General features: G+C 40.7%; 1 pseudogene; it reads right to left on the reverse strand.

The window, feature by feature from the left end:
• Window positions 1–4385: 4385 nt before the first annotated feature.
• Window positions 4386–12584, reverse strand: part of LOC137235300 (BTB/POZ domain-containing protein 6-B pseudogene) — a 29484-nt pseudogene continuing 21285 nt past the window's right edge.

Here is a 12584-nt window from a genome sequence, read left to right on the forward strand (position 1 = left end):
ACTTTTCGATCCCTTGGGATGGCTGGCACCAATGGTCATTGTGGCAAAAATACTCATGAAGAGTATTTGGTTGGAAGGCACCGCTTGGGACGAACCAGTAGCTACCAGTACGCTGGAACGATCGAAAACCTTCACCGACCAATACCATGAAATCGATAAAATCCGGATACCTAGATGGGTCAACTTTTCACCAGGAACCGACATCGAGATCCATGGATTTTGTGACGCATCCGAGAAGGCTTATGCAGCAGCCGTTTACATGCGCGTAAAAACGGATAATGACATCTGGACAAACCTGCTTCTAGCTAAAACCCGAGTAGCCCCAGTGAAAACCTTTTCTCTTCCACGATTAGAATTTGCGGAGCCGTGCTGTTAGCGGAAATCACCGAATCAATTTTCAGGAACCTCAAGTTGGGATCAGTGAAAGTGCACCTTTGGACGGACTCAACTATCGTCCTCGCATGGATAAGGAAACCGCCGTGTTCCTGGTCCACTTTCGTCGCACATCGGATCACCAAGATCATCGACATGGTCGGAAATAAGGACTGGTTGCATGTAAACTCAGAATCTAGCCCAGCAGATTTAGGTAGCAGAGGATTACCTGCATCTATATTGGTCAACAATTCGTTGTGGTGGCAGGGACCTTCTTGGCTGCAAGAAGACCCTTCCCAATGGCCAGCACAAGAAAGTGACTACATCACCTCCGTAGAGGAAAAGAGGGCGAAGACCTGCGCAACAACAACAGTAAATACTACCGATGTTCTCCAACGCTTTTCAGACCTACCTAGGGCTTTACGGGTGCTCTCATACGTTATGAGGTTCTACCGAAGAACTCACCACAAAACAAAAAAATCATTTCAGGTCAAGTCACCTTTAATCTCTCCTGATGAGATCAAATCAGTAACCCAACTCTTAATTAAAATCTATCAGAAACAACACTTAGTTCCGAATATAGTGATTTAAAGGCCGGAAAACCAATTGCAGGGAAAAGTGCAATACTCTCACTTAATCCCTATCTAGACCAACATGGCATCATTCAGGTAGGAGGGCTACTCGGGGCGTCAAAGGACTTAGCCGTTAATGAACGCCACCCAATCCTCCTCCCATACAACTGCCGGTTATCCCGTCTGACAGTCCTAATGTTTCATCAACAAAGTCTGAATGGGGAAAACCAACTCATGTTACGTCTGATACGCACCCAATACTGGATACCTAACATCAAAACCATGATTAGGACAACCATTCATAATTGCAAAGTTTGCACTATACACCGAAAGCGTGCTCAGACCCAACTTATGGGTATTCTCCCTCGCGAACGCACGACCTTCAGCCGTGCATTCACGAATACTGGAGTCGACTTCGCCGGACCCTTCGACATCAAAAGTTACCGCGGTAGAGGGTGCGGACTATCCAAAGGCTATGTCTGCCTTTTAGTGTGTTTTTCCACACGAGCGATTCACCTGGAGGCCACTACTGACCTCAGCACCCCATCATTCCTTGCGGCTTTTGTCCGTTTTATATCTAGACGCGGATGTCCCAAAAACGTATACTCCGACAACGGGACAAACTTTGTCGGAGCTTCACGATCCCTACGATCGGAATTCAAAACTTTCATTTCACAAGCCCGAGACAATGCTGTCTCGAAGTACAGCCACCAATCACTCACTTGGCATTTCATCCCTGCGGGCGCTCCTCATATGGGAGGGCTGTGGGAGGCTGGAGTGAAAAGCTTCAAAAGCCATTTCAAAAAGATAGCCTCACCACACAAATTCACCTTCGAGGAATTTCATACACTCTTGTGCCGCATCGAGGCCTGCCTGAACTCGCAGCCACTCAGCCCGTCATCCAACGACCCAACGGACCTAGAGCCGCTTACCCCAGGCCATTTCCTCACGGGAAGCCACCTACTGGCTCCCCCAAAACCGGATGCTAGTGAGAGCTCTGCCTCGATGATCAATCGGTGGCAGAAACTCAAAGCCCTCCATCACACTTACTGCATGCGATGGAAAACCGAATATCTATCCGGACTTCACAAACGAGTGAAGTGGAAGCTTCCCAGACAGAATATAAAAGTGAGAGATCTCGCTGTCCTCAAAGAGGACAACTTATCTCCCAACGAATGGAGGTTAGATCGAGTTGTCAACGTACACCCCGGCGAAGATGCCTGAGTACGCGTAGTGGACCTCAAAACCGAGAAGGCGCAAGTCAGACGACCTTTGGTCAAACTGATCCTTCTTCCACCGGAAGATACGGATTGCGAGAAGGTGACGAGCTCCTAACAATCCTTCCGTTCCTCCATATCCCTACTTTCAAAAAAATCAAACCCAGCTCTCGTTCACACGGAACGAGGCAAACCAACAATCCTAATGCAGATCGCCCATCTGCCACAAAACACTTAATTTTAATTTTTTACAGTCAAACCCAAATTCACCCGCTGACCCGGAGCTAGGATACCAGAAAATATCCCACAATCGACTCGCTCCCCCGAGCGAGGACACCATCCCCATTCACTCGTTATCCCATAACGAGGATACTAGAACAGCCCTAACGCAGATCCTCTATCTGCCACAGAATACCTACGCACTCGGCCATAGGCACGAGGCCAACCGAGTTTAGCAAAATCTCAAGTCTCAACAGGAGCTACGCTCCCTGAAACACAAGAATACTGGTTTCAAGCCATCCACGCGGGGTGTAGCGCTGGAAGACAGTGGATTGGGAGCCTACTTTAAGTGAGCCTAACGTGGTGCTACCCCGAAGCGTTTTTCTTCGCTACGGATGTTGTACGGAATAATAATAGTGACCTCCGTCGCACCGCACATCCAGCGAAGGAGACGATGTACACCACTGTTTCAAATACACATCATTTCGATCGCATTGCGTTGGTTTTAGAGATGTTAGGTGACATGCCTTCACGTCATTAAATTTGTCAAAGCGTTAATTATTCATTTCCTAAAAAATTTTTGGTAGGTTATAGTACACAGTCTAAGCGTTTATACCTCAACAAACAAAGTAACCGTAATGTGAGTTTCATAAAGAGTTTTCTCAAATAGACTTCAAGCTTAGAAGATCTTGATGATTGTTTACAAATTGTGTCAAAATAAGCATGAAGCCCTCGAAACGGTTCGCCTTTTAATCTTATAACCGAAAACTACAAGAGAAAATCATGGAAATGGATGCGAAAGGGGCTGGAAAAATTACAAAAGAACATTGTGAGGAAGATATAAAGGTTATAACCAACGGGGGAAATGGTAATGGATCAGACATTAAAACATCTATTGAAGGAGATGTGGAAAATGGCAATGAAGACAGTCTTATTGTTACTATTATCAATGGTGAACCAATTGAAGCTTGTGCAGAAGAAGCAATCCATTGGGATAGCCAAATCAGTGCCGTATTAAACAATGAGACGCTGGTCAAGGGAAATGTCACATCCGACATTAATATCACAGACAGCTACAACATGTGTGAACTCTTTTATTGAGACGCAATTAGTCCGTCTGAATCTGCTGAACAACTAAAGCAAAGCGTAGCAGAAGAATAATATAGTGGATGTTCAGTGTAGTGCCACCACAAGCACGACTACTGTCGCATAAAATAAAAGATGGTTTTTATAATTCATGCTGTTAATGATGCATTAAACCAAACGATTGTATGCCTTCGCATTTATCTATGTATGTAGACATATTGAATTTAACAGCATTTATTTATGAAGAAACCCGCTATATAAAATGCATATCGAAATAGAAATTCAAATTCTTACTCACTCTCTTTTTATTATAGTCTTCGTTTAGTTTAGTTCAAATATCTTCCAGCACACATTCTTCGGTTATTTGTATTAGTACTACCCTTAGTGTTCGCAAAGGTTGTTTCTTTTCGTCCCGCACTTCATCTGTTTGAGCAAATAACAATTTGCTCCGTGTAAAATTATCTTCACGTTAGCGCAATGGGAATTATTGTCCTAAAACTGATTACAGTTAACTCAAATGATTTATATTTTAAGTGAAGCTCTGTCTTACCCAATGTGTTACCAGTAAAATCGTAGGCTCTATTGCTCCCCTTTTTTTCTCTCGTAATGATCATCCGAGTCCTATTTCGTCCTAATTCCTCCATCCGCGCACAGGAATATCCCGTAGCATCAAAGACGGGACCATCATGACCTATATCAGCGGGCGTAGACGTCCTCGTACTTTCCAATTTCGTCGGGGGTTAAGCGTAAAGTCACCACCCTTATACAGGTGTACAGCTTGCGGTGTTAAGTGATAATTCTCCAACATAGCAAGCCACGTTCGGACCTTATGTAGCACAATTGACAACAACCGATTCCTCAATGCTAGACTGATAATGATAGTGTGATTCTAGCAAAGCCATTAATAAAAATTATCAACCTACCAAAGTACTTTTGGCTCGACTAAGTCAAACCGTTCGAGCAAGCCGCCACCGCTGCTCGATAAGCCACTGGCGCCAGCGCCACCATTTGGTGTAGCACATAGTGAATTAGTTGGCGAATTCAGGCCGGTCATTGTGGTTGGGCCATAAACTATCAGTTCAGGTATTTGACCAACTTGTACGCCAGTACCATTAGTGCTTTCGGATGAACATTGAAACTGGAATGTTACATCGCCCATGCACACCTCAGACAAGGCCCCCCTCCCGAAGAAACTTAACTCATTACCATCAAGTATTACAAAGGCGGTATAGTCACATTCGGGTTCAATTTGTATGGGATGTTCAAAGAATACATGGAAGGTATTGCTTGAGCCATCCGAGAAAAATTTGGTATCATTTTCGGCGAGTGTACGCCCCAGACGTTTAAGTTCGATTTTAGCATTATAATTAGCAGCACCAGTTGAGGAACCATACAAGCCAAAGCCAACAATGAAAATTCTACGATCCACTGAGAATTGTATTGAATCACATCGTCCACGGCCACTGATTTGAACGACATGCGCACGATTGAAAACGATGACATACTTGTGTCTTGAGGCCAGCACGTGCGCGTGTTGGAAAACTTAAATGCGGTTTAGATTTTGCAGTAAAATATAAAAATATATCAATAGTTTCTTGTGATGTTAATATGCCTGTCTGTGCACCGCCATTAGCGAACTCTTCCAACGTCATTGTTGGCATACTTATTAAATGCAATGCTTGTCCAACATCCTACGTTTATTTCGTGCAGACACATCAATGCCCATTTTTTGGCAAGCATTTTAGAGCCCAACTGAGCGCTGCCTCAAAGAGGGGTATCTCCTTGCAGTTGAGCGTCTCACGCGACAATATCGATTCAAAAGTTTTGAGATCGATGGCGACAAAATCTTCCGATTTAATTGGCTTTCGGCTTGTGCATCGAGTACTTCCCAGCAACGCTGCATCAATTCGGACTCTTCGAATAGACGCGATTGACTGAGAAGTAGACAGGCGTTTTTTTGCCGTCAATTTAACTTCTAAATAATTGACGCATGCGCGTGCTAAATGTGGTACAGTATATTTTTTAGCCGCATACAATGTGGCCAATAGGTTCCAATTGAATCTCATCTCAATATAGGTATCTTAACAACGTTAAAAACGCTGATGGCTCCACATCAGGCACTTTATTTCTTGTTTATTTTCCGCTAGCCTACCATCAAACATAGCAGAGAACACTGAGATACCCGTGGCTAGAATATACTTATGCGCCGGTATTGTTTGCACACAATCTGCAAACTCTCCACCAACAACAAATTTCACATCTGACATTAATTCGTTATTAAACATTGCCGCATTTCTCTCAAGTACAGTCGCTTTCGTGGCCTGCCTATTAGGATCAGCTGTATCATTAGCATTTGCTGTGGAATTATTTGACTGATTTGTTGCAGCTGCTCCAGTTGAACAAAAATATGAACTACTACCGCCACCGCTACCTCCAGCGGAACCGCCGACCACCAACCACTCGACTTTAGCGAAATTCTATTGTTGTTCGCCATTGAAAATTGCGCCGCACTCAAGGACTTTGTAAGGTACTGAATGATGAATATTTGATTGGGGAACAAAAGTGTAAAGAAAAAAAACTTGATCAAGTTTTAACCAAAAAAAAAAAACTCAATAGAACCGTTCAGGCACGATTATTTATATATTTAACAATATATACGAAAGCACCGTAACCTTTTCTTATATTTTTTGAACAAATTGTTGCAATTTTTTTATAAGAAAAGCAGTTTTCGAGATTCTTCTCATTAGATTTCCACATTGCTGCCATTTTTATTTTCAATTCGAATTTTTTCTACTCTCATTTTACTTTTTACCTTAAGCTGATGAAGTAATTACATCAGTATACAATTTTACTTGTGTAGCGATGCTCATATCCACATATTTTGTCGCCAATAGAAACAATTAAACCCCCAATAATGCTCGTATGTACGCGAGATGTAATTTTCAACTAGTGATTACCTTTCAGGAATGCCTTAAGAGCTGATTCCATTTGTTTGTTCTGTGAGGAGTCTAATGGTTATGCAGAGACAACTTCACAAATGACTTCACCACCATGCGCAGCCATAATTGTCTTGAAGGCAGTTATAACGTCGTACTACGGCCACGCGCCGTAGTAAAAGAATATACCAACGGGAAAAATCGTTCGATTTTAGTCCCGTTTGTTTTCAATTCTTAGGAATTTCACATTCTATACATAAGTATGTATAAATGTTCTCGAGGATTTTTTTCGTTTTTGTTTTGCAGCTGGAATGCTTATACCAGTGCGCGGACGTTAAATAATGTAAATGTTGGTAGTGGTAGATTTTACCAATGTACCCAAAGTACTGCCACAAAATAACCGATTTTGGCTTGTTATCGTTTACGTTAAACTTTTTATTTTCGTTCAAAAATATTCAAAAAAAAAAAAAATGATCAAAATAGCGCAGAAAATATTCGCGTGCTCAGTTACTACATTAATCTCATCAAAAAATTTATTTCTTGTTTAAATTTGTTCACAAATTTTTCAAAATTTACTGATTTGTTCAGTATCACCTCCTAATGTTGGTTGGGCAGGCTCGGTAATTAAATACTTAAAAATGATCGCAGTATTCGTTTTCAAAGCGAAAATACTGAAATATTGGTAGATTTTGGGCCTCGGTGGTATTAGTAGTAGAAAATGAAAATGGGTCAGAAAAGTTAGAAAATGTACCAATGCGGTAAGGTCCGTGCACTGACTGTCCATATACTTATACCAACTTATGTATATATATTTGCCTGTTTTTCTTTAGTGCTGCGTCAACTGATGCACGCTGGTACCGAAAACCCGCAAGAGAAACAAAATCGGGATCGTTACTGACGCTTCGGGCAGTCTCAACAAAATACTTACGCACAAAAATAAAGACGAAACCCCCATTTAAAAATAATTATGCTCTCATTCACAAACAAAAAAACCACAAAAAAATTTTTTTTTTTTGATTTTTTGCCGTCGATTTGTTTCCCTGGCTGGAGGGCAGGACTTGTTGTTTTCAACAACAAACATCACAAACGGTCATAATTACGGTTTCGGTACAAAAACAATCCGAGTCCCGAAATTAAAGAGTCCCGAAATGAAAAAGTCCCGAAATTAGATAAAATCAACTTTTCTACGGCACTAGTGCAACGACAAAATACAGGGTTGCATGTTACATTTAGCATAATGGTACGTGCAGATAGAACGCGTCGCGGTGAACGCTTCGCCTATCTGCAAATGTATGTCAGGTGAACGTAAATAACGCATCTCTGCTTTTGCAATAAACCACCTCCGCTTCACCCAACCAACCTCACGGCCGCTCGCCCCGGTACATCCATAAAATGCCACAGTTGCCTTGAGAGCGATACGACAAGTTAGACGCTGGAATGGAGACCTCGGCCTCTTCGTCCAGCCCAGAAAAACCTCAAAACCCTCCAGTCTGGAACGGAGACCTCTGCCTCTAGGTCCAACCAACAAAAAAAAACCGCAAATCTGGAATGGAGACCTCGGCCTCTCCATCCGGAACGACAAAAACCAAAGAATAACAAAAAATGGTGCCACTCTGGAACGGAGACCTCGGCCTCTTCGTCCAGCCTTACTGGCCATCGACTATACACATATTACATTCTGAATTTCTATATTTATGTATAATTCAATGGCAAGAAATATCCACTTATAACTGTTCATAACCGCTAATTTTTTCATCTTAGCTCAGGTGGCATGCGAAGCAAGTCGGAAAGAATTCCCGGCCATTTTGCGTCGTCAGACAAACTCCTCATTTAGATTAAGTTTAGTGTGTAAGTCTTATATTCATTTTTCTTGCTTCAGCGGAGGTCATTGGCGGAAAACGATGTTGCGTATCGCAAGGGGGGCCGGCTTGTTTAGGCAGGATGCCTAACTTTTTCCGCATCTGTCTGCGATCCCCCCAATGCAACCTTGCGAATCGATACTCGATAATCGAATTAATTTGTAACCACCCACACCATCACCGCCACATGCATGTGCATGCATGTACATATACGTGTATGTGTGTTTTTTGTCAGCACTCATGCATATGCATGTCGGGGTTGATGTGTGGGTGCCTTTCCCGTCCAATACGGAGGATTTTGCGGGACAACGGTTGTAGCTTGCTATACAACCGGCCTCTTTGATTTCAACAGCCAACCAGCTAACATCTGCCGCCAGTGATCTCCACTGTGTTCAACACACCATATTCAGGTAATATTATACCCACGTTATTTTACTTTCATCTAATAAAGTTCACCCATTATAACGAGGAAAATCCTCTTGTGTTTTTTTTTTTCTTTTATTCCATTGGAGTGAACTGCCACCCGAGACCGACCCGTGTGCGCCTACCCACTGCCGGTTTACGACGCACTCAGGCCGAACAGTGGTATATATATTATATACTTCATATAAACTGTCATTTTGACCCCTTTTTTACGGCTAGAAGCTTCAAAATTCATCAAATTTCATCAAATAGTTACGTTTACGTGATATATTTTTGAAATACGTGATTCGTAGTCATAGTTTTTACATGCAGACCACAAAAAGCGTGAATCTTTGCATCCTCACACAGATTACCTACCTATTTTTATACCTTTCATGAAAATGAAATGGTATATTAATTTCGTCACGAAACCGAAACTTGTAAGTCCTTAAAGGAAAATAGATAGACCCACCATTAAGTATACCGAAATAATCAGGTTGAAGAGCTGAGTTGATTTAGCCATGTCCGTCTGTCCGTCTGTCTGTTGTATGCAAACTAGTCCCTCAATTTTTGAGATATCTTGATAAAATTTGGTGAGCGGGTGTATTTGGGTGTCCGATTAGACATTTGTCGGAACCGACCGGATCGGACCACTATGGCATATATCCTCCATACAACCGATTTTTCAGAAAAAGAGGATTTTTGTAATATCTTACCCAATTTAACAGATTGAAGCTTCAAACTTCACCATATACTTTCGTATATTGCAAATATTGTTGCCTGAAAAAATTTATGAGATCGGTCGTATATATAGTATGTATCCCCCACAACCGATTGTTCAGATAAGGAACTTTTCGTAATTACTGCCCTATTTTAAGAGCTAGAGGCTTCAAATTTCAACGAATGCTTACGTATATAGCATATATTGTTGTCTGAAAAAATCATTGAGATCGGTGGTATATATAGTATATATATGGTGGTATATATAGTATATATATATATATATATTTTCGCAAATTTTAGCCCCATTTTAACAGATAGAAGCTTCAAATTTCACCGAATATTTACGTATATAGCATATATTGTTGTCTGAAAAAATCATAGAGATCGGTTGTATATATAGTATATATCTCATACAACCGATTGTTCAGATAAGAAACTTTTCGCAATTTCTACCCCATTTTAACAGCTATAAGCTTCAAATTTCACCGATTGCTTACGTATATAGCATACATTGTTGTCTGAAAAAATCATAAAGATCGGTTGTATATATAGTATATATCTCATGCAACCGATTGTTCAGATAAGAAACTTTTCGCAATTTCTACCCCATTTTAACAGCTATAAGCTTCAAATTTCACCGATTGCTTACGTATATAGCATACATTGTTGTCTGAAAAAATCATAAAGATCGGTTGTATATATAGTATATATCTCATACAACCGATTGTTCAGATAAGAAACTTTTCGCAATTTCTACCCCATTTTAACAGCTATAAGCTTCAAATTTCACCGATTGCTTACGTATATAGCATACATTGTTGTCTGAAAAAATCATAATGATCGGTTGTATATATAGTATATATCTCATACAACCCATTGTTCAGATAAGAAACTTTTCGCAATTTCTACCCCATTTTAACAGCTAGGATAGGATAGGTTAGGTGGTAGCTGCCCTGATAAGGATAGCTCACTTGGACAATACGAAAGTCCGTTGTGATACCACATACACCAAAAATAACGGTGACCTAGATCCAGCTACTTAGAGAATCGTTGGGTAGCAACGATAAAGCTCCGAATGATACCGATCTCAACTTTGGATATATCCTCGGGAGATCCAAGTGAGTCGCGACCGAAGTACTTTCGCCTAATTCTGGCAAAAGCTGGACAATCAAGCATAAATTGATTTGGTGATTCCACCTCATCATCCTCCATACAGCTGCAGCAGGATGGAGTTTCCAGTATATTGAGACGTACCGCATGGATACCCATGGGACAGTGCCCTGTCAAAACCCCAATGATCATTGATAGGTGAGCCTTAGTGAACCCAATTATTTCAGCAGACCTCCTGCCATCCACTTTCGGCCAGAAAGATCTTGCTACCCTGCAAGACGTGGTATCCGCCCAACGTTTGCTGAGCTGATTCGAGGCCCAGCTATGGAGGAGCAATCCACAGGTGACCAGCGGGATCCCGAAGTCCCTACAGCCATCTTCATCCGGTTCAGTTGTACCGATGCGGGCTAAGAGATCCGCTTGACAGTTGCCCGGGATATCACTATGGCCCGGGACCCAGATAATCTTAATTGTAAAATAATTCGATGCAATCGCAAGCGAGGTCAGGCACACCCAGACCACCCTCGATCGCACTGTAGTTGAGCTCAAGGCCTTGATAGCCGATTGGCTATCAGAGTAGATGTTATATTCCCTAACCGTGGTAGCACTGGATAGCATTCCATCCACCGCATCCTTAATCGCAGCAATTTCCGCTTGGAATACACTGCAGTGATCAGCCAACTTAAACTTGCGGCTTAAATTTAGCTCTTGACAAAAGACCCCCCCACCAACCTTTCCATCCAGCTTTGACCCATCCGTGAACAAGTTAACCGGTCCCATGCCCCAGATAATCATTATAACAGCTATAAGCTTCAAATTTCACTGGTTGCTTACGTATATAGCATATATTGTTGTCTGAAAAAATCATACAGATCGGTTGTATATATAGTATATATCTCATACAACCGATTGTTCAGATAAGAAACTTTTCGCAATTTCTACCCCATTTTAACAGCTATAAGCTTCAAATTTCACTGGTTGCTTACATATATAGCATATATTGTTGTCTGCAAAAATCATAGAGATCGGTTGTATATATAGTATATATCTCATACAACCGATTGTTCAGATAAGAAACTTTTCGCAATTTCTACACCATTTTAACAGCTATAAGCTTCAAATTTCACCGATTGCTTACGTATATAGCATATATTGTTGTCTGAAAAAATCATAGAGATCGGTTGTATATATAGTATATATCTCATACAACCGATTGTTCAGATAAGAAACTTTGCACAATTTCTGCCCCGTTTTAACAGCTGCAAGCTTCAAATTTCACAAAACGCTTACGTATATAGCATATATTGTTGTCTGAAAAAATCATAGAGATCGGTTGTATATATAGTATATATTTCATACAACAGATTGTCCAGATAAGAAACTTTTCGCAATTTCTACCCCATTTTAACAGCTAGACGCTTCAAATTTCACTATATGCTTACGTATATAGCATATATTGTTGTCTGAAAAAATCATAGAATCGGTTGTATATATAGTATATATCTCATACAACCGGTTGTTCAGATAAGAAACTTTTCGCAATTTCTACCCCATTTTAACAGTTATAAGCTCCAAATTTCACCGATTGCTTACATATATAGCATGTATTGTTGTGTCAAAAAATCATAGAGATCGCTGATATATATAATATATATATGATGGTATATATAGTATATATATATAGTATATATATTTTTTTTTCGATTTCGGCCCCATTTTAACAGCTAGAAGCTTCAAATTTCACCAAATGCTTACGTGTACCTATAGCATATATTGATCTCTGAAAAAACATTGAGATCGGTGGTATACATAGTATATATCTCATACAACCGATTGTTCAGATAAGAAACTTTGGGCAATTTCTGCCCCGTTTTAACAGCTAGAAGCTTCAAATTTCACAAAATGCTTACGAATATAGCATATATTTTTGTCTGAAAAAATCATAGAGATTGGTGGTATATATATTATATGCTTCATATAAACTGTCATTTTGACCCCTTTTTTACGGCTAGAAGCTTCAAAATTCATCAAATTTCATCAAATAGTTACGTTTACGTCATATATTTTTGAAATACGTTATTCGTAGTC

The sequence above is a fragment of the Eurosta solidaginis genome, chromosome X (genome assembly GCF_040869045.1).
Source record: "Eurosta solidaginis isolate ZX-2024a chromosome X, ASM4086904v1, whole genome shotgun sequence".
Classification (NCBI taxonomy): Eukaryota; Metazoa; Arthropoda; class Insecta; order Diptera; family Tephritidae; genus Eurosta; species Eurosta solidaginis.